The sequence below is a fragment of the Euprymna scolopes genome, chromosome 27 (genome assembly GCF_053919585.1).
Source record: "Euprymna scolopes isolate OS-2025 chromosome 27, ASM5391958v1, whole genome shotgun sequence".
NCBI classification, from domain to species: Eukaryota; Metazoa; Mollusca; class Cephalopoda; order Sepiida; family Sepiolidae; genus Euprymna; species Euprymna scolopes.
In genome coordinates, this window is record NC_136508.1 from 112,548,756 (window position 1) to 112,571,710 (window position 22,955).

A 22,955-nucleotide genomic window follows, 5' to 3' on the forward strand; every position below is an offset into this window, starting at 1 on the left:
GCATAAAAAAATCACAAGTATAAACAATCGAGATAAAAAAAAATTATTTTATTCACATATCTTTTTATAACTTTTATTTGGATCAAGTAAATAATATGGGATTATCGATAAAATATTTCACACATATTTCTCGAAATGCAGCAATTGGCCGTCGGTTTCGAAATATTCAGTTGCATCATGGCATTTTTTGGGGGCTTATTCTTTGACTCCATATATATATTGCTAATATCCATGACTGTAAGGATAACTTGGAATTTAAAAAAAATGACTTGCATCGTATAGATGTTCTGTTTTTATATTTTTGACACATTTTATTTTGGCATTTCCAAACATATTTATCCAATGTCATTGAATGTTTCGTCCAATTCATACGGACATTACAGAATTCACAATTCATTTCATTTGCAAGTAGGAAATGCTGTTTCATCTATTTAATTATGGATAGATGGTCTCTAGAAATCACACAACATCTTTGAAAATGGCTTTATCCATTTGTTACAGTATTTAAAACAAAATGGTCCAAATATTAATTTCTTTTAATACCTCGTAAAATTTTGGCTTCTTCGACTTTTGGATTTTTTTTTTTGTCATTTAATAAATTGATCACGTGATGGTATCATGAGATTAAATCAAAATTCAATATTTAAAAATATTATTTAAAAAAATATATTAATTGTCGGTAAAGTTAATGTTTTAAAGAAAGAATAATTAAATAAATACTGAATTGTATTAAAAAACACACACAGAAAAAAAAAAGAATTATAAAGCACATTACATAAAAATCAATCTTTAGCACAAAAATCCGCTAAACATAATTATTATTCTAAGGTTTATATTCAAAAGTTTGTAAATATATTAAAAAAAAAAAATGCTGGCGAATATTCGAGCATGTTTGCTATTTGACGTGTTTACAAACAACCGACGCCGTGTGCTTGTGCCAATGTCAAGGTCGAATCACCGGTATTAGTTGAATTGTGCGCCTGGCACCGCCAGGCGGCGTCGTCTGATACGGGGTATCTTTTCTTTACTTGATCCGAATTATTTAGATTACTATTCTCATTTTGGATGTTAACGGTAGTTTGACTAATTAGAATAATAATGAAATGTTCAGTTTTTCTGATTTTTATGTGTTCATATATTTTAATTTTTATGTTTTCATATATTTTAATTTTTAATGAAATAGACATACAAAAGAGAAATTTACAAAAGATATCGAAAACAAGCTGTAAACATTGACAAATATAAACCGAACTTCATAGGAAAACAAATCGATACGCTTTAATAATAAACAGACGTTTTTACACGAGGAACAAAATAATGATTACACCGTTTTATTACGATGACCTTAACTTCTTTGTTCTTTAGCAGTTGATTTTCTTTTTAAATAATTTCACGTTTAAATCGTGTTTTTCATCTTTTTATTTTGATTCTTTTATATTTTCATATATTTTATTTCTTAATGAATTGAACACATAAAACAAAAGTTGTATCAAGTTACTAAAGAAATTCTAACAAATTTTCTGTTTTGAACACAAAAGAACAAAGAATTCAACCCGATTTTTTTTTTCGTATTGGAACTGGAATGAAAGGTAAGTTTTTGTTTACATTTCTAATCCGAATTTTTTTAATAACCTTAAATATTAAATTATTATTATTTTTATTTATTTATTTATTTTTTTTGCAATAAAAATATTGATTCTATATAATTTATAACAGACGTGGATATAAAATGTGAATTTCAAATTTATTTGGTTTATTTTTAATTCATGGGATAAAAGATAAGTTTTTTTTTCTTTTTTTTTCTTTTTTACACTAAAAATCTATTCTTAGAAAGAAAACACTTTTGGTATTTCCGAGAACCGTAAACACAATGATTCAATTCGAAGAAAACTAGTCACAAAAAAAAAAATAAAAATAAATAAATAAAATAAAATATATTTTTTTTTAATTAAAAATAAATAAATAAAACTAATTTCCTGTATTTAATTGTTAAATGATTATCCACTTATGCTTCTGTTCTATTTTTAAAAATCTGATTTTTAAGTTAAATTCGAATTTTACCGGATCTTATTTTATTAAATTGTTAGGTGGAAGTACAGAAGAGTTGCAAAACACTTTCCTCTCTCCATGTTAAGAATGGATTTCTGAATAATAAGGTTGTTATTTCAGCAGGGTAATTTAAGTGCCCAAGTACCTAATTATTTTTACATAATAATTATTTTTCTGTTTACACTTACCTATTATGTTGCTAGAGAGTTTCGTTTGATTTTGTATGTTTTATCCCATATTTAAAATTTTAGAATGGGGATCACTTTCTTTTATAAAGTTTGCATAAAATGATCATTATTTATCAGTAGAAAAATATATTTGTAAATCTTTACAATGTAACCCAGCGTTGTTTAGTCTCTAAATAAAATAAAATAAAAATTAAGTATTTTTGCTATTACAGCCATTTTTATTTCTTCTAACATAAGACTCGGTACAGATTTTTAAAAGTAAATAAACGCTTTAAAATAAGTTAAAACAAAAAAATCTCACACAAGAAGGTAAAAGAGTTAATCATGCTTCCTTTAATAACAACTATTTGCTATAGATTTTGTTTTTTGTCCAGTTTTTCGTTTTTATGTTGACTACAAAATGTACCTTTTCATTTATTAAATTGTTAGATGAATGTACAAATTATTTAGCAAGGACTCCCTTCCCCATGTTAAGAATAGCTTTCTAAATAATAATGTTATCTGTAATATAAATCTCACCTGTCTGTTTAAATGTCTGTATGTATGTTTGTATTTTGCCTACAACCTTTGTCAGAGACGACAGTTGTCACGAGATAAGTATCAGTGTGACGCTTGTTGTCTCGGATGACAAATATCGAAAAATTGGACCCAAAACATTAATTCCTTCACCCTCAACTGGGCAGTTTTCTACATGGAGGGATCGATTTTTTGCGAGCCATCATATCAATTGGATTGATTTTTCCTAATTTTAACTTTGTGAACTTCCGGTCATGTCATGGAGTAGTGATAAGACGTCAGATTTCCTTTCATTTTCTTTTCTTCACGGACCGTGGGTTTGAGCTTGCCTACTACCACTTTTTTTTGTGCTTAAAACACACCTTGACACACCTGGGAAACGCTGGCCATGCAGGCTAGTAATTAATGAAGAGAGGTGGGTTTTTATTATTTTAAAACAGAACAAAAAATATAATGTATAAGTAAAAAGCCCACTCTTCGAATTTATAAATTGAAATTTAAAAAATATACCCCATTCCCATTTTTATATAAAACAAACAAAAAATAAGATGACACTTTCTTTATATCAAATATGAATTTGAATATTAAAATGTAAGAAAGCCAACAACAATATTTTTACGATGTTTTTATTTATTAAATTGGAAGGTTTAGATACAGAATAGTTAACAACACATGAACTCATATCCCTCCTTAAAAAATGTAAGAAAACTAAAACATATATGCCCCCCCCCTCCCCAGTAATTGTAGCAAAGATTGAAAACTGTGACCGATTATATGTCTGGTTGACTGCCACTGGCAATGGAGTAGATGCTCATTTTATGTTGGATTTATATAGGAAAGTGATCCCCTACTCGAAAATCTAAAATATTATTTTTTTTAATTCCTTTAGTGCTGATGTTTTTAAAAGCTAAAATAGATTTTGACATTTTTAGCAGATAAACTACGCTGGGATAGATAGCAAGTATTTACTAATATATATATATATATATATATATATATATATATATATATATATATATATATATTAGAGAGAGAGAGAATAAATGACAAAAACTTTATATTCCAAAGTACATGATGTTGACAATAATAATAATTATAATATATATGTGTATATATATAATACATGACAAAAACTTTCGTATATTAATTTTATGTGAGTAAATTAAGTATATATATATATATATATATATATATAAAATAAATGACAAAAACTTTATGTTCCAAAGTACATTATGTTGACAATTTTGTATTTTATTCCTTTACATCAATTGATTTGTACAGTTCTTGACAGTATCTGTTTCGTAGCGCAAAATCAATCACTTAATTATTATATCAATTAGTGAATCTATTATGCCCTTAACTCATCAGAAGAAATCGCAACAATCCATCCACCAAAAGGAATTAAAATGTGATACAACATGGTGAGAATCCGAAAATTGGAAGAGAAGCTGCAGTTACCTTTATATTTTTCAAGTATGCCATTTTGGATTTTAATCAAACAGTCATTGAATCTGCCTCCTCGTATTTACCATTTAATTAATTTATGAATCATTTGACAAAATATACTATTTAATAATTACTAAAATTATTCATTTTCTTAATTCTCATTTATGTCTACCTGCTTACGAGAATAATTTCACCAAAATATACGTCATAAATTACAGATCAATATACATGTCCTAATGTACGAAACTTAAACTAAGTTACAGAAAAAAGGAAAACCCAACAATACTTACTAACAATCTCAATCTATGAATCTACTACCTAAAATTTCTTTTTTTATAATTAGTACATTTATTATTTCTAAGTTATGCATACATACTTATGGAAATTATATCAACAAAACTATGTCAACTAAATTATAAACTACTAAATATGTGTACGAAACCTTAACTTAGCTACAAAAAAGGAAAAAGGAAAGCCACCTTTTCGTATTACCAAATTAATTTGTGGTCTCATCATTACAAAAAGTTCTATTTAATAATTAGTAAATTCAATGATTCTAAGTTGTGTATACATAATTTTGAAAATAATATCAACCACGTTATAAACTATCCTATCTTTTAATATATACGAAACTAATTTAAGCTGCGAAAAAAAAAACGCTTTATTAAAAACAGCTAAATCTCATGACTACACAATTATCCGAAATAAAATTAAAATTATTTCAGAACTCATGTAAAGTTTAGAATAATTAGAAAATTATTTTCAATCGTTTCAAATCGTTACATCATCTCCCTTCAATTAATTTAATAAAATGCAAGTCGAGTTACTTCCCTTAGATAAAAGCCTCTAAGATTAAATTTATTTATTTTTATTTATTTACACCAACGTCTATATATATAGATTTAATTTCTAATAAATAATAATGAATGAAAAACAGTATAACTATATTAAAATGTAAATTTTAATTATTAGCATAAAAACAGTATAACTATATTAAAATGTAAATTTTAATTATTAGCATATATATATATATATATATGCTAATAATTAAAATTTACATTTTAATATAGTTATACTGTTTTTCATTCATTAATAATTAAAATTTACATTTTAATATAGTTATACTGTTTTTCATTCATTATTATTTATTAGAAATTAAATCGACTTTAATTATTTTTTTTTGTTATAAATTAATTTGCTAATTTTATCGATACAAAATGATATTATAATGGATTATTTCAATCGATAATCATGGGTTATTAAATTTTAACTTAATATCTGCTAATGTAGAATTGTAAATTAGTTACTTCCAATTACTCTAATTTGTTATTTATTTAACTATTTTATCATATTATAATCAATATCAGCACCTTCAATACTTTATATAGAAAAAATGATTTAATTTTTACATTTCCCCAATTTAACTCCGTTCTACATACGAACCTCAATTTTTAATAAACGTTTTGAGAAACTAATTCCTTATTTAAGTGTGATTTTTGTTATAATTATATGTCTTCTAATACACCAATGATTATAATACAAAGTTCCTACATCTGATGACATGTTATTATAATTATAATCAAATAAATGTATATCAAAGTTAAACCTAGTATTAATTTTAATTCAAGTTAATGAGATTTATAAATATTGTTTAGATCTAATAATTCTAGACTATATCCAACCATGTTTATCCTTATTCTTAAATTCCCTCTACGGTGAACTTAATTACATCCTATTTATAATTTATTTTATTTAATATTTTAATTAAAATTTGATTAATATTTCGGAAATGAAGTTATGAACGTGGACATAATGAGTATATATATTAAATAATGTGTGGTCAGACATATTGGATTTAACATAGATATAAGTTATTATAACTATAATGTAATTTTTAACATACTTACTAACTATTATGTATATTTAGAAACACATATCAATCATATTTTTAATCAACTTGTTGCATCAATTACATTTTTAGATCAATACTTGGCGCCGAGCTCTTTAAATTACATTTTTAATATTCTGATTAATACCATTTATTATTTATTATTTTATTTTATATTTTAATATTCTGATTAATACGATTTATTTATTAGATTATTTTATTTTATATTTTGTTATTGTTTATTTATGTGTTTATTATTTATGTAGATATTTATCTATTTTTTCTACTAATCCTTACTTTTGTTGCAGCTGACTTGGCAGTATCTTCTATGCAGTGATTTATCTAAGTGCATATAACATATATTAACATATCTTAGAAATTGCACTTATAAAGTATTTTACTTGTGTATTTATTTTTTAGAAAAAAGGTATCGGCTTCCATACATCCACTCAGCATTGGCTGTACTCGAAAAAGCTCAATCGGAAAAAAGAAGGACACGGCGCCAGAGAACGTGTACCTTGGAAACGCCTCCAAGTTCTTGTCACAGGTTTGTTAGATTTTAATTTTTTTTACTAGCAGGGGTACCCTGCGTTGCCTGGGGAACTCGTAAGCAAGTTATTTTTATTAATAATAAATGTTGTTATATGTGAGGTAATTCTTATCGTAAACGCAAAATAATGAATCAGAATAAAAGTTACCAAAAAATTAAAATATAAAAGAACAAATTTTACCTTGCCATCAATAAACATTACATTTTGATTAAGTAATAATATCATGATCTATTTCAATTCACTGTATTAATATAATATTTGATTCTTTATCCACTTCTAATTGAATAATATCGATTTGCTCAATTTTTATTTTTTTAATCCTTTTATTAATTTATTTATTTTATTTGTTGATTTTGGGGGCCAGGATAAAATTCCTAGCCGGCGCAAACACATTGTGGGAAGTCCTACTTAAGATTTCCGAATCAAATCGTTTTTTTTTTTTATAAAAAAATTATGTAAATATTTTTTCTATATATAAATGTATATATATATATATATATATATATATATATATATATATATATATATATATTATTGGAAATTATTTATAAATGCATAAAAAATTATGTAAATATTTTTTATTTATAAATGTATATATATATTATTGGAAAAAAATTATGAAAATATTTTTTTTATTTATAAATGTATATACACTTATATATTATTGGGGGCAAAATATCAAAAAGTGTTGACGGACTGATATCAAAAAGGTATCACACAGAAAGCACCTACTGTAAATGTGCCACACGTAGATTCGCGTGTTCATAACTCTTAGACGTGAAGGCCGTCAAGGGCAGACAACTGTATTTAATTGTGCACTTTCTATAAACAAAGGTTGTTTTAAACTATTTTACATGCATAAATGAATAAATTATCTTTATTAAATGATGCATGATACTCTTCTGATTGATAATATTAGCTTAAAATAGTTTTGTATAATACGCTGATTTAATTAATACATGAAAAGGAAAACTTGGGATCGCTAAGGTTGTAATGCGTCTGTGCTATGTATTTCGTTGGAGACGATCATTTCGGTGTCGTTGCGCAGAGGCGATACAATAGCCAATGAGGATTTTCCGAGGCGTTGTTATTGCTAGTTGAAAACTATTCCCAATACTCCGCGATGGCACCCAGTGCCAACCGCAATTTCTGGGCACCTCTAAGGAGGTGTAAAATCGAAACTAAAAACAGAAAATATTTACATCCCATGCCTTACCTCCTTCTTCGGGAGTACTAGGCTTACATTTCGATGTTATTCTTTTTTCATGTGTAGTTACATTTTGTCTTTTTTTTTTGTCATTTTATTTTTTTCGTTTTATGTCGTTTTTATTGTACCCTTTTTCATTTAATATAATTTTTCCCCCATTTTATCTTTTGTATATGTTTTTTTTTTAAACTCCATTTTATGTTTTGGTTAATTTTCAGATTAGGTTCATCTCCACAGTTTTCTTTTAAATGATGACTGTTATAGTTTTCGACTATGCTGAATACGAAAATCGAATTGAAAATTTGCAGAAATAAGTAGTTATCGAGATATAAAAAGTTGTGTTATGCATAGTAATCTTTGGCGGCCATATTTTTACGCGTGCGCGCCATAAATAAATCTACTCATCTATGATTAACACTGCACGTGCATAAAAAGATGGCCGCCAAAGAATACAATGCATAATACAACTTTTTATACCTCGATAACTACTTATTTCTGCAAAATTTCAATGCGATATTCAGCATAGTCGAAAACCTATAAAAGTTGTCATTTATAAGATAATTGTGGAGGTGGACCTATAGGTGTATCAGAATTTTTGTAGGAATTTTTGACACCCCTAACACGAAACTGCGAATAAAATATAAAAAAAAAACGCGTAATTTCTCTTTTAAAAGTGGGTTGTTTATTTTCTTTATGGATTATACTTCCAAAATAAACTATTAAAGTTGTTTTAAACGTAATAAAAATTTTTTATTATTTTTTAAAAAACAGTAATGAAATTAATTGAATTTTACGAGCGCAGTATTTTTCAATTTTAAAAATCCATCAAAATTTTTTTATTAATTCAATTTTTACAATATTTTCAGGGTCAATGTGAAATTTTATGCTCTTTCCAATAATCGAATATAATATTTTAGACGAACGTTTTTTTTTAATTCACGCCCCCCCATTTTCAAGTGTATATTAAAAAGTAAATGATTTACTCACCAAAGTTTTATATATCATAAATTGAACGTAAAAGATCAATAAATAATATATTCAAATTTAAAACAAAAAAGTAGTGTTCTTTAGAAATTTACCTGTAAAGTCCGAAGTTTAAAACCTTTTTTTTTTTTTAAACACGTTTGTTTTTTCTTTTGTTTTTTTTTAATTAAACCTTGGTCCTTGCTCCTTTAATTGAAAAAAAAATTAGGGCTTGATTTACATTTTTCGAGTAGTTATAAGCTTTGAAAGACGGGATAGAATTATTCAATATTTTTTACGAAATTTCTGACACACCTAGTAGACCTAATCTAAAAAAATACCAATAGATGTTTTAAGTTTTTAAATTGAAAAAAAAATTCGCTCGTAAAATTCAATTGATTTCATTACTTAAAAAAATGGCTGCATGAAGGCGCGCCGGCACTTAGTAAACAGTGTTTTTTTTAAATAAAAAAAATAATATTTCTATTATTTTTTTAACAACTTTAATAGTTTATTTTGGAAGCATATTCCATAAAGAAAATAAACAACCCACTTTAAAAGGAGAAATTACGAGCTTTTAAAAAATTTTATTCGCAGTTTTGTGTCAAAAATTCTTATACACCTAGTTGTGTTGTGCCCTCCTCGCATGCATTACGTGTCTTTGATAGAGAAGGAGTTTAATGTTGTAAAATAATGCACCGGCTCCCGGGTGTTAATATGGTTGAGAATAGAAAAGAACACAAACCAATACTTTACAATCAACTGCTCGCCGTGTAACTTGTTCAAACGCTTTTTTATTTACCTTATATATTGTTTCATAGTAAGTTTAACCGAATCGGGTTTGATAACAAATAAATGTAAAGTTTCATAATGTAATCATGTGGTTATACTTAAATTTCTTGATGCAAATGTTTCAGGGGCAGGTAACTCTTCTGCGAGTTATGTCCCTTTAATTGCAAACATTTGTCACTGGATACACGAGAAGAGAGACCCTCCATGGACTGAACACGATAAACATTACACATTGTCTCCCTGTAAATAAGTTAATAAACTTTCCTTCTTTTATTTAAATCCACAGTATACATTTATCTCTTTATTTCATTCTTGATAAAATAGGGATACTACATTATCGCCACCACAGGGTATATTAGATATTTTCTAAAGATTAAATTGAATAAAGTTTTTGTGTTTTTTTACAAAAATCTTTATGCATTAATCTAGTGAATAAAATAATTACACATAAAAATTATTTTGATTTGTTTTTGAAAGAGCATTAGCAAAGTAAAAGTTGGTCGTTTGTTTTGGTACTTGTACAGTTTAGTCAAGACATTAAAAAATGAAAATATCAAAAAAAGGTCAAATTTACATATTTGTTTTGGACTGAAGATCTCTGAAAAAAAAACTTAAATTAATTTGATCGATTAGTTACATAGATTACAGCGGAAAAACACGTTCCTTTGAGAGTGTGTTGAAATCAGTCATTTTGAAATTTGCTGAACACGCCACGGGGAGATAACTCCATGCAAAGCGCCGATACTCCCTCTCCATCTTTAATTCTAGCTTTTCTTCCTAAAAATCGAACCTTTGCTCGGACGCTCGGTATCATAACAAATTGAAGCTACTCGATGAAATTCAATGAATTTTTTTTTCAGAGAACTTCATTCCATAACCGATACGTGCAATATGACCTTTTTTTTTTTTTAGATATTTTCAATTTTTAATGTCTTGACTAAACTGTACAAGTACCTTTTTATTATTACAATAAAAATAATAAATTATATTAATATGTATGCATTATACATGCTGTTTATAAACCTGTTTTCCTTCTGTCATCACAAATATAACTTTTAAAAACATATTGTATATCATTTACACCAATTATCAGCGTGGTTTGCCTAAAATAACCGTCCTACTAAAGCCAAGAAATATGCTATATTATCGACAACCTTGACGACAGTTTTCGGGTATGCTGACAAGGTTGTGGGTGTCTAATCCGAAAGCCATTCTTAATATGGGAAGGGTAGGAATGTTTATTCCGAGGACCATTTTAACATGGGGAGGTTCGGGCGCTTATTCGTTGTAAGTATACCCGAAAACAGCAGTAAGAGAAATGCTTCATGAAGTTGTTTTTTTTTGGTTTTTTTTTTGGTTTTTTTTACCTATTCGAACCTAGTAGTCACGAAAAGGGACTCTTAAAGATAAAATATAATCACATGATTATTGAAAATGTGATTAAAATTTAATTTAAATCAATCATGTTCTTTAACAAATTAAAAACAATCCAAGATGAAGTTTTAAAATGATTTAATATGTTTAATTGATATTTGTACGGTTTAACGAAAATATCGAAAAAGGTTATATTGATACTGAAGATAGCCGTGTTTCGATTTTTAGAACACGCCACGGGGAGATAACTCGGTCTAAAGTGCCGACACTTCCCTTCCCATCTTAAATAATAGCTTTTCTTCTTAAAAATCGAAACATGACTACCTTTTGATTGTTATCATAACAAATTGTTTTTTTTTCGCTGTAAAATAAAATAAATAAATAAAACTACTTGATCAAATTAAGTAAATTTTTTCTAGAGAACTTCATTCCATAATGGATACGTACAATATAAACTTTTTTTTGTCGATATTTTCATTTTTAATATTTTTATTAAACTATACAATTACCCATTTTATTTTATAATTAAAATGAAAAAAAATATTGAGCAATAAAAATGAAATTTTGGGTACTGATGTATTTTGGTGCCAAGCTGAAATAATAACGTTATTGTTTTGATAAACCATTCTTAATATGAGGAGGCAATCGTGAAACTTGAATTTAAATTGAAAAAAAAAACTATATAAAAATAGCGCAGTACTATCTGTCATTATATGCATCCGAAAAAAATACTTATTCTAAAATTAAACCAAAATTTGGTACTTATGCATTTTTGGTACCGCGCTATTTTTAAATAGTTTTCCAGGTTTAATTAAAGTTTTACGATATCTTTTTTTTTTCTTTTTTAATTGTAAGGTGGAAGAACAGAATAGTTACAAAACACCCTCCACATCTTAAGAATGGCTTCCAATGAAATAATACATAAGTACCGAAAATTTTATTTTTGTTGTTCAATATTTTTAATTTTCAATTATAAAATAAAACACATTTAATAATTTTTTAATCTTCATCGTGAATTTTTTTTTAATTTGTTAAATACCGTTGTTAAAAAAATTAAATTTTAATCACATGATCACATTTTCAATAATTACGTGATTATATTTTAGCCATTTAACGTTTGTGAAACATGGAAACAAACTTCTGCTCGATACCATCTAGTGAGTATATGGTTCGAGGCTCTTTGTACAACGAAACGGCGGGTTTGTTTTGCTGTACACATAGATTTGAAAAAGTTGTCACAAAACAAATATAGAACAAATAAATGTTACCAAAGGCAAGATAAGTTACTTTTCTACTCAACTGGATATGTTTTTAGTGTTTATATTTAATGTAACATGTTTATTCAGCTCGAACAACATAAAGTGTTTACCGATATATTGGAAAATTCAAAATGGCGGCCGACTCTCTATCGGAGACGGTAAGTTTGGGAAAAAGAGTTATAAATAAAAAAAATAGTCAAAATACTGTTAAAAACCCGCTGAATATATGTCGGCCTATGTCACGGTAACATCTATTGAGCGAGTTTCTAACAGTATTTTGGCTGTTTTTTTAATTTATAACTCTTTTTCCCAAACTTACCGCCTCAAAGAGAAAGTCGGCTGCCATTTTAAATTTTCCAATACATCGATAAACACTGTTTTTCGAGCTGAATAAACATGTTACATTAAATATAAACACTAAAAACATATCCAGTTGTGTAGAAAAGTAGAAAAAGATTATTCTGCCTACAGTTTTCATCTTGATTGTTAACAGTAGTTTAACTGATCCAATTAATAATGAAATAATCAATCTTCAAAAAAAATAAATAAATACACCTGCTTTTTAAAGCTTCATGTATCTTTTTTATGTAAATAAATGAGACACACACAAAAAAGAAAAGACATTTTATAAAGAAATCCCCAGATATTGACAAATACAATCTAAACTTGATACGAAAACAATTCAGCAAACTTAACTAATAAACGGACATTTTTACACGAGGAACGAAATAATGATTACACCGTGTTACGATGACCAAAAATTATTGTCTTTTAGCAATTGGTATTCTATTTAAATAATTTTACATTTAATTGCGTGTTTCATCTTTTACTTTTTAATTCTTTTATATTTTCATATATTTTATTTCTTGATGAATTGAACACACAACAAACGTTGCCTCAATTTACTAAAGAAATCTTAAAAACAAAACAATTTTTGTTGTTGTTTTTAACACAAAAGAAAAACGAATGCATCCCGATTTTTTTTCGTATTGAATTCCTGGAAATATACGTAAGTTTATATATTTTCCCTTTTTTACACTAAAAAATCTAATCTATAACTTTTAATATAATCTTAATCATTAAAATAAGTTTATTTATATTTGCTTTTTGCAATCCAATAAAATATGATAATAATAATATGATTTAAAAAATATCTTAAAATATTTTATTCAATGTGATATTTAGATTTTTCTTAAAAATATGATTAGTTTTTGTAAAACTTGTGTGATTTCTGAGAAAATAATATTTTAATTTGAAGTTGATCGAATGAAACTTTTTGTTAATACATCTGATCACGAAAACGTTTTTTTTTTGTATTTCATTGTTATAAGATTAAAAAAAAATATTATATCGTTGGAGAATTCCGTTTTAATTTTTATGTTTCATCCAATTTGTAATATTTTAAAATATGCCTCATTTTCTTTTATAAAGTTTACATAAACTGATCAATTATCATCAATTAGCAATTACTTAATGTAGAAAACAATATTCGTAAGTCTTTACAATCTAACCCAGCGTAGTTTAACCCTAAAAAAAATGAGGTTGTTTTTAACTCTTACGTTTATACAGTCTTGAAAATACCCACTAAAGAAATTATACATTAATAATACTTATTTTAGAGTGGGGATCACCTTCCTAAATAATTTAATATAAAATAAGCAGTCACTTTATGACCAGTTAGCAGTCAATTATAATTGTAATCGTTCGCAGTTTCAAATTTTTTTTTGCATGGGAAGGGGACGGGGGATTTATATTAGTTTTTGGTTTCTTAGATTTTTTAGATGGGGATTAGATGTCATATACTGTTAACTATTCCGTACTTTCACTTCATAATTAAAAAACAGCAAAAACAAAATAAATAAAATGAAACCAAGAGATATTGTAAAAATTGTTTGACATAAAATTTTGCAAAAACTGTCATCCTGACTCTTATTGATTTTCTATGAGTTTTCTTTTTTTTTACTATTTTTTGGACAATTATCGGGACTTCAAAGGACCATTTTGTATCAACCATTTATTCTTCTTCTAACATAACGTAACGCACTATTTTTAAAAGTAAATAAGTTATAACACAGAAAATCTTCCTTTTATTGTTATATTTGTTAGTTGAAAGTATAAATTAATAAGCCAGGACCTTCTCGTGATAAGAATAGCTTTCTAAATAATAACATTATTACTAATGAGAGGCGGTGGGCGCTTTTTTTTTAAAAAACTGTAAAAAAAATAGGATTTAATTGAAATTTTATTATTAATGAGAGAATTTTTTTATTTAAAACAACAAAACATAGAATTTAAATTGAAAGAGAAGGTGTTTTTTTATTTAAAACCACACAAAATAGAATGTATGATTAATGCATGCACCCTCTGCAAACAACACACAAATTATTATCCCTCCTTAAAAAACAAAGGAAAGCCAAAAAGATTAAATATTAGGATTAAAAAACAAAACTGTTTATCTATTAAATTTATTTTAAAAGATATAAAATAAAAAATATTCCTCTATACAACTTATGATTCGCCCGCGCATGGGCTATCATTTTCATATCCGGGCTGGTGCATTTACCATAAGTCTCTCTCTTGTATAGTGCCCAAAAAATGGTCTCTAATCTGAAATTATGTCCCACTTTGTCAATTCGGCTTTAACTCCTGTCATCTTGTCGCAATGTTGTATCCTGGTGACTGTTTTTATAAATACTTTTAATGGAATGTAATGTGTGTTCCTTTGATGTACATATAACGACAAACCTGCTTGAGAGCAAAATCTCATCCGTTAACTGTTGAGGTCCCTAAAAAAACAAAACATTTTACTTTAAAAGCTTCTTCCTTAGAACAGCTAGTCTTCATGCTACCTGCTTCCCTAATTGTACTGATATGTAAAAGTTCAAATGTAACGGAAACCAACAATTTTATCATTCTTATTAACATCCAAGTTGTAATATGCCTTGTTTCGTGTGAAGATGAGTCAAAAAATAAGAAAAAAAATATAATGTATAGAATATCATTGTAAGTATATTAACCAAATTATTGTCCTATTTATATTCACATGAATAAACCAACAACTTTATCATTCTTATTAACATCCAAGTTGTAATATGCCTTGTTTCGTGTGAAGATGAGTCAAAAAATAAGAAAAAAAATATAATGTATAGAATATCATTGTAAGTATATTAACCAAATTATTGTCCTATTTATATTCACATGAATAAACCAACAACTTTATCATTCTTATTAACATCCAAGTTGTAATATGCCTTGTTTCGTGTGAAGATGAATCAAACAATAAAAATTATAATGCATAGAATATCATTGTAAGTATACCAACCAAATTATTGTCCTATTTATATTCACATGAATAAACCAACAATTTTATCATTCTTTTTAACATCCAAGTTGTAATATGCTTTGTTTCGTATGAAGATGAATCAAAAAATAAAAATTATAATGTATAGAATATCATTGTAAGTATAACAACCAAATTATTGTCCTATTTATATTCAGATAAATAAACGTCTATATTTACTCAAACAAACCCAAGATAAACTAATAGGATTAAGAAAATAAAAATAAAACATAAATAATTAGAAAATAAAAATGTATAAACTATCACTGTACAACCAAATTAATGTGGGTGGAACACAAAACTAACACGGACGAAAGTTTTCAATATTTTTTATAATTTTGCATATTCATATATCAATATTATGTATGTTTAAAGGAGACAAAACGTGTATGCAATAAATACGTTCTTGATGGCATTTTTAAAATTTACTTACATTCTTACATTATGATACACACACACATATATCAAATTACTCTTATTACTTTAAGATATATATATATATATAAATTCTGTCTGTCTGCTTGTTTGTTTGTTTGTTCACATTTTGCTTAATATATACAAAAAGTCCATAGTATGATTCGTGTAAAATAGACGATTGAGATATGACGTCATTTGCATATTACATTAAGGAAAAGTTATTTATTAAATAAATTAGATGGTGTGTTAGTGATTGTTTATAGTGAGACAATTATTTAAGTGTTCTATTTAAGTTTATTATTTAAATTTTATTTATATTGATAACATATTTAATTTTATTTATTTTTACCAAAAATAATTCACACAGACTTTCAAGCATTATTTTGGGAAACAGTTCAAATAAAATAATTTCCGTGATTTCGCAATTAACGTTTTGCTCCAGTGGATTTTATATTATAAAATAAACAAACAATCCAATTCAGTATGGTTCTTTATTTAAAACAAAAATGAAAATAAAATCATTTGCGTTTTTTACGAGTTTTGTTTTCTTCAAATTTTTTTTGACATCGTAACTAATTTTTTTTCTTTTAATAACAAAATAAGTCATAACTCATCATTTTTATAACATAAAAATGTGTATTTCAGTTTACACAAATTCTATTTTGATATTTTTACAACTGAATTATTTACCATTTGTTTTCGTTGCAACAAAGTGTAATAACAAATGATTCTAGGCTGAAGGAGGATAAAAGAAATTCTGCTTAAGCTGGAATATAGTCAGAAAAAGGTGCTCAATATCCGGAGAATAGCTTCTCTTTGTATCCCTTCTGCCGAAATATCTGGTGGAGAGTTTGTCTCGTACCTCTGCTTTTTCCGGTGGGGGGATTACATTTTTGTGTATTTATTCGGTCTTTTATTTTTGACATTTTTGTTGCGGTAACGATGGAGTTGACATATAATAATGAAAAACTGATCAATATTCTTAGTATAGAAGGTGTGGCCAAACCGAACTTCATGTCGACCCTGGCAACAATGGGTATCCATGGTAGTATATATACTGCTCACTCATTTTTCGACCAAATTTCAAACAATTATTACAGTTTATTGTTCACTTTCTCAACTATATTGTGAAAAAAATTCAAATTTTCGTTCAGAAAAACAAGTTATAATAAATTGTCTGGTGTTCAAAATCGTAAAAATATGTACGGAGGTGAGCGACGCTTTTTATGACTGGTTTCTATAGCAACATCTTTGCTTCAGCGATTACACTCGCGAAAAGAGAGGTAACTCGTGAAAAAGACAGAATGAAATCATGAAAAGGAGATAATTGGGGGTATTTTATTGAAAGCAGACGAGTTCTGTACATTGCTATTGCATATGTGTTTATGGGACAAAATAAGACTGAAATTTAACAAAGAACAAGTGAATTTATTGGAAACCTAGAAAAATCATCGATTATAGAAAAAATGCAAGCATGAAAATAATATGGTTAAGCTTAAACATCGAAAAGTTAAGGACTAGTAAAATATAATGAATTTATAACTTAAAATATTGCAACATTAAGAAATTTTTAAATATAATTTATAACATTATATAATCAATTCTTAATGCTGCAATATTTACAGATATAAATTGATTATAATTTTACTAGAATATCTTGCCCTTTTCTTTTCCAGTTTAAACAACTAGTTTTGTACTTTTCCATGTTTCAGCTTAACCATATATCTTTTCCTACTCTCATATATATATATATATATATATATATATATATATATATTCTGACTAAGATGAAATACACCAAAACGCTGGATATAGTTTCAATTAGACTATAGCTTGAGAAACAGTTGTATTGACTTATTCTGTTCCAATTTGAAAATTATCCGGTCATTTCTTCATGTTATATTATTTTTTAGATTAATTTAATCTACATGTATTGAGATATATTCAATAATATTGACAACAATAAACAAACTCATGAATGCAAATACTAAATATATTGAATTTCATTTTATTTTCCAGATATTCTTGATTGAACCTATTATTCAATTTTAATGGAGTATCATGATCTATAAACATCACGCTGTAAACACTACAGCAACATCTGTGACAAATTTATTATATTGGACATTACTATTAAAGGAATTTTTGAAAACAATGACATGATGAAACTTACCACGACTTGAAGGTAATATAAATAAATATCAAAAACTTGCTATAAAACTATATTGTATAAAAGAAACACCTTATAAAAGCTGTATACTTTCAAATAGAATTTTAAAAAATATTTCGGTTGAAACATATGAAATAGTGATAGGTGTTTGGCATCTGTATAATGCCTCAGCTTTAACGAATTATTAAGAAAATTTACATAAAGTACCTACATCCTAGTAAAGTGTGTGGATATTCTTGTTATTCATAAGTAAATGTCAGTGACCAATATGAGAACGGACAGTAGGAATAAGCCACATGCTTGTGATGTGTGTGGATATTCTTGTTCTACAAAATCAAATTTAATGAGACATATGAAAATTCATACTGGAGAAAAACCACATGCTTGTGAAGTGTGTGGATATTCTTTTTCTAAAAAATCAACATTAGTGACACATATGAAAACTCACACCGGGGAAAAGCCGTATTCTTGTGAAGTGTGTGGACATTCCTGTTCTGTAAAATCATCATTAGTGAAACATATGCGAACACACACTGGGGAAAAGCCATATTCTTGTAAAGTGTGTGAATATTCTTGTTCTGTAAAATCATCGTTAGTGACACATATGAGAACTCACACTAGGGAAAAGCCACATTCTTGTGAAGTGTGTGGACATTCCTGTTCTCGAAAATCCGCTTTAACTATTCACATGAGAACGCACACTGGGGAAAAGCCATATTCTTGTCAGATGTGTGAATATTCATGTTCTGAACGTTCAACATTAGTGAAACATGTAAGAACTCACACAGGGAAAAAGTCCAATTCATGTAAAATGTGTGGATATTCTTGTTCTGAAAACAGTTCATTAATGAGACATATGAGCACTCACACTGGAGAAAAGCCACCATGTTGTGATGTGTGTGAATATTCTTGTTCTGAAAAATCACATTTACTGCGACATATGAATACTCACACTGGAGAAAAGCCACATTCTTGTGAAGTTTGTGGATATTCTTGTTCTGTAAAATCATCGTTAGTAATACATATGAGAACTCACACTGGCGAAAAGCCGTATTCTTGTACAATGTGTGGATATTCTTGTGCTGATAAATCAAGTTTAATGCGCCATATTAGAACTCATACTGGTGAAAAGTCACATTCTTGTCAAGTGTGTGGATATGCTTTTTCTCGTAAATCATATTTAGGGATTCATATGAGAACTCACACTGGGGAAAAGCCATATTCCTGTCAATTGTGTGAGTATTCTTTCTCTCAAAAATCATCGTTAAATACACATATGAGAACTCATACTGGAGAAAAACCGCATTCTTGTGAAGTGTGTGGATATTCTTGTTCTCGAAAATCAACCTTAACACGTCATGTTAGAACTCATACTGGAGAAAAACCACATTCTTGTAATATTTGTGGATATAAGTGCTCTAAAATATCAACTTTAATGAAACATATAAAAACTCACAGTCAATATCTGAATACCCAATCCTATTGACTTATAGATTTCTTACTGTCCGCCACAACAAATTATTACATACCTCGATAGGAAGATTTGTTTAGACATGCAACTTGACAGATCATCAAACACCTGGTAACATGAAACAGCACTGATAACATCGAATGAAAAAGTAACCATGTGAGTGTTCTATGACAAAGACATATACGCAGTAAATACATAAAAGACAAGGCCATCAAGCCACAGTAACTTTGGCCTTAATACAACTGAGCAGGAAAAGATATCAACATATCAGGACCTAAAATGTCTTTAAAAGGTATAGTTTATGAAATCAATAAACTTACCGGCAACTGTCCTAAATGGTTTTGGCCTTAATAGAGCTGAACAGTAAAAGATAAAAATATCAGGGCATAAGAATGATCTAAAAACGACATGATCTCTGAAATAAATAAACATTATACCGGTTGTGACAGAAGCACTTGGCCTAATAAATAGCAGCCATAAATGGAACACGTTCTTTTCTTAAAAGAACCCATCGATTATAGATTAAAATGAAAATGAAATCAAGTGTTTTCTCCAGAATGAAGCCCCTTTTATTTCTTAAAACTAACTGAAGTAAAATAATTAAAAAAGCCACATTCTTGTAAAGTCTATAGATATTGTCCTGAAAAATCAAAGTTAAATATGAGAACTCACTCTTCCTGATAAAAATAAGACTTATTAACATTTCCTGTGAAGTGTGTGACTGTCTGAAAGATCAAAGTTAAATATGAGAACTCACTTTCCTGATAAAAATCAGACTTATTAACATTTCCTGTGAAGTGTGTGACTGTCTGAAAGATCAAAGTTAAATATGAGAACTCACTTTCCTGATAAAAATCAGACTTATTAACATTTCCTGTGAAGTGTGTGACTGTCTGAAAGATCAAAGTGATTAATATGAGAACTTTAAGAATACGAAAGTATTAGAAAAAACATGCTTGAAAGGTAAATAATAAAAAGGGAAAGTCATCTTATTAACCAATAATCAAATTTCTTGCATAATGTAATATGCACATAGTCCTTTCATAAATCAAGTTTACTGATAAATATGAAAAGAACACAGTAAAATCCTTGTTTCTTTGACGATGTTTTGAATCATTAAAGTCATGTGATATTGTGTCCCACTTGGATATACTAGAATGATTTGTAATAAAATAAACCTGTTTAAAGATGTTATTAAAAAAAGCTTAAAAATTATATAAAAAACACTAATTGAACAATAACATTCCGTGATGTCATAAAGAAACCACAATATACATATGATAATGTGCTCAACTCGTGTCTACTACGATGCTTTAAATTTTACGTGATATTAAATTAACCCTAGAACAAAAATAAGTGAAACACATAAATCTCACTAGCACACAGATGTTCTTCCAGTGTTTTGGCATAAAACACCAGTTGTTGATTAACACAACTATTATTGCGGCTCATGAGAAAAAAGTAAATCTTAGTATTGTTTGGATTGATTAGCAATATCCGTCTCAAATGTGTCGCACTCGTGATATTACGATTCTTTATATTATTCACCAGAAAGAATAACTTTATATAAAGACCAAATGTTTGCAAGACCAAACTGGAAAAGTTGGTAAAGACAACTTGTTATTATATGTAGTTATTGGATACAATTCTTAAAATTATTCATCAGGTAAAAAAAAAACTTTATATAAAGACCAATTCTTTACAAGTGAAAACTGTAGCAAAATTGTTGAAGACAAATTGTTTTTATATGTTGTTATTAGATATTAGTTATTCACACGATTACATATTCGATGGAAACAACATGATTTTCAAGAAGGTAACTTTTTCTTTCATTTTTGCATGTTTTTCTCATTAAATTCAATAAAAAGAAAATATAATTTTCTTTGTTATTCATGAACTTTTAATTAATAAAAATAAATGCATTAAATTCACCGAATGAAGTAACTATGTAATTATCATTAATATTAATTAAATTATATTTAATATTGATAGTGCTGATATCAATATATCAATTAACATATATTTAATGTTGATATTTAAGTGATAGTGTTGATATTAAAGTGAGAGTTATTGTCTTTTGGTAAAACAAACACGTTTTAGTAAATATTTAAGCTTGCCAAGTGCATCAAAGGGTCCCTCCACGAATGCTAATTTCGGTATCTGTTCTACCAGGGTAAGGTCTCCTTTGCCTTCTTCCCGCATTTGCTAGTAAGGTTTGAGGACTCCCCATTCTAAGTATAATCTTTAATCTTTTGGAGCTGTGCTACCACGTTTAACTGTTCTCGCAATATTACCAGGTTCTATCTCCAATAAAGGGCCTCGACATTTGGCCATTTAACCTCCAGTCAGACATGTTTATCCAAGGGTTATGCCGAAATAGCTCGTCCTTAACAGAAGAATAGTTTCCAAGACATGCTCACCTATTTTTTATACCCTACTTCACAAAACGAAACAAACAAAAAATGCCATTCCCATCATGCATAAACCGATGTCTTCCTCTCTTGTTGACAAACTTCTATTATTTGCTGCATCTATTGCACAGACTCAACAGACAGACTGGTTCGGAACTTGTTTTTCCTCAGTCCAACAAAACTTGTCAACATTCATCATTTAAATTTCGCTTTGTGATTTGATCTTACATGTCACATTTTCTATGATTTAATTTCTGCAAACGAATCTGTTCATCAAGACCTGTGTCATCATGACATGCAATTAGTGAAACCCTTGCCAAAATCCAGAGTAGTTCAGACAGTATTTAACCATTGCTCGATAGCATTGGAAAATCGTTTGTTGCAATTATAACGCGCTTTGGCTCGATATATTCATCATAAGACTTGTCTCTATGTGATTCAAGTAAACTGACTTTAGTCTTCTGTCGTGTTCTTTACAAGATATTTTAGGAAAATGTCTATATTTCTCTCATATGTGAGTTAAATGAATATTCCGGGATCCTTACGAGTTCAAAAAAGCACTTATACAAGAGAACTATGCAATATGAATTCTTCTTAAAGAAGCAATCATATACTCACATTTTCTTATGTACTACGACCCCTACAATGACCTTATTCTCGAAAACGATGCATGCGAGTATGCGTTACGAGAAGCATTAACAAAGGTTGGCAAACCAGTTGCATTTGCGAGTGGAGCTCGAACATGCCAAACAAAGATATGCACAAATTAAAAAGGAAGGGAAGTGGCAGTTTTGACTGACCTCATCTCAATCTGCAAAATGTCGCTATCAAATTCACCAAAACAGCTACAGAACCTCCTGCAAGTGTCCCAGCAATAGAAATACACACTCTAATATAAGCCAGGGTAAGATAT

The 22,955-nt window shown here is 27.9% G+C and overlaps 1 long non-coding RNA gene and 1 other non-coding gene across 2 annotated transcripts; both read left to right on the forward strand.

Annotated features, from left to right (window-relative positions):
* The first annotated feature begins 1,356 nt into the window (after nucleotides 1-1,356).
* On the forward strand, nucleotides 1,357-21,442 carry LOC145249069 (uncharacterized). Its single transcript, XR_013863466.1, has 3 exons — nucleotides 1,357-1,589; nucleotides 6,508-6,634; nucleotides 18,010-21,442. It is a non-coding gene; the product is annotated as an uncharacterized LOC145249069 (long non-coding RNA).
* Nucleotides 7,675-7,806, forward strand: LOC145249257 (U4 spliceosomal RNA). The gene has a single exon (XR_013863504.1). It is a non-coding gene; the product is annotated as a U4 spliceosomal RNA (small nuclear RNA).
* Nucleotides 21,443-22,955: the final 1,513 nt, after the last annotated feature.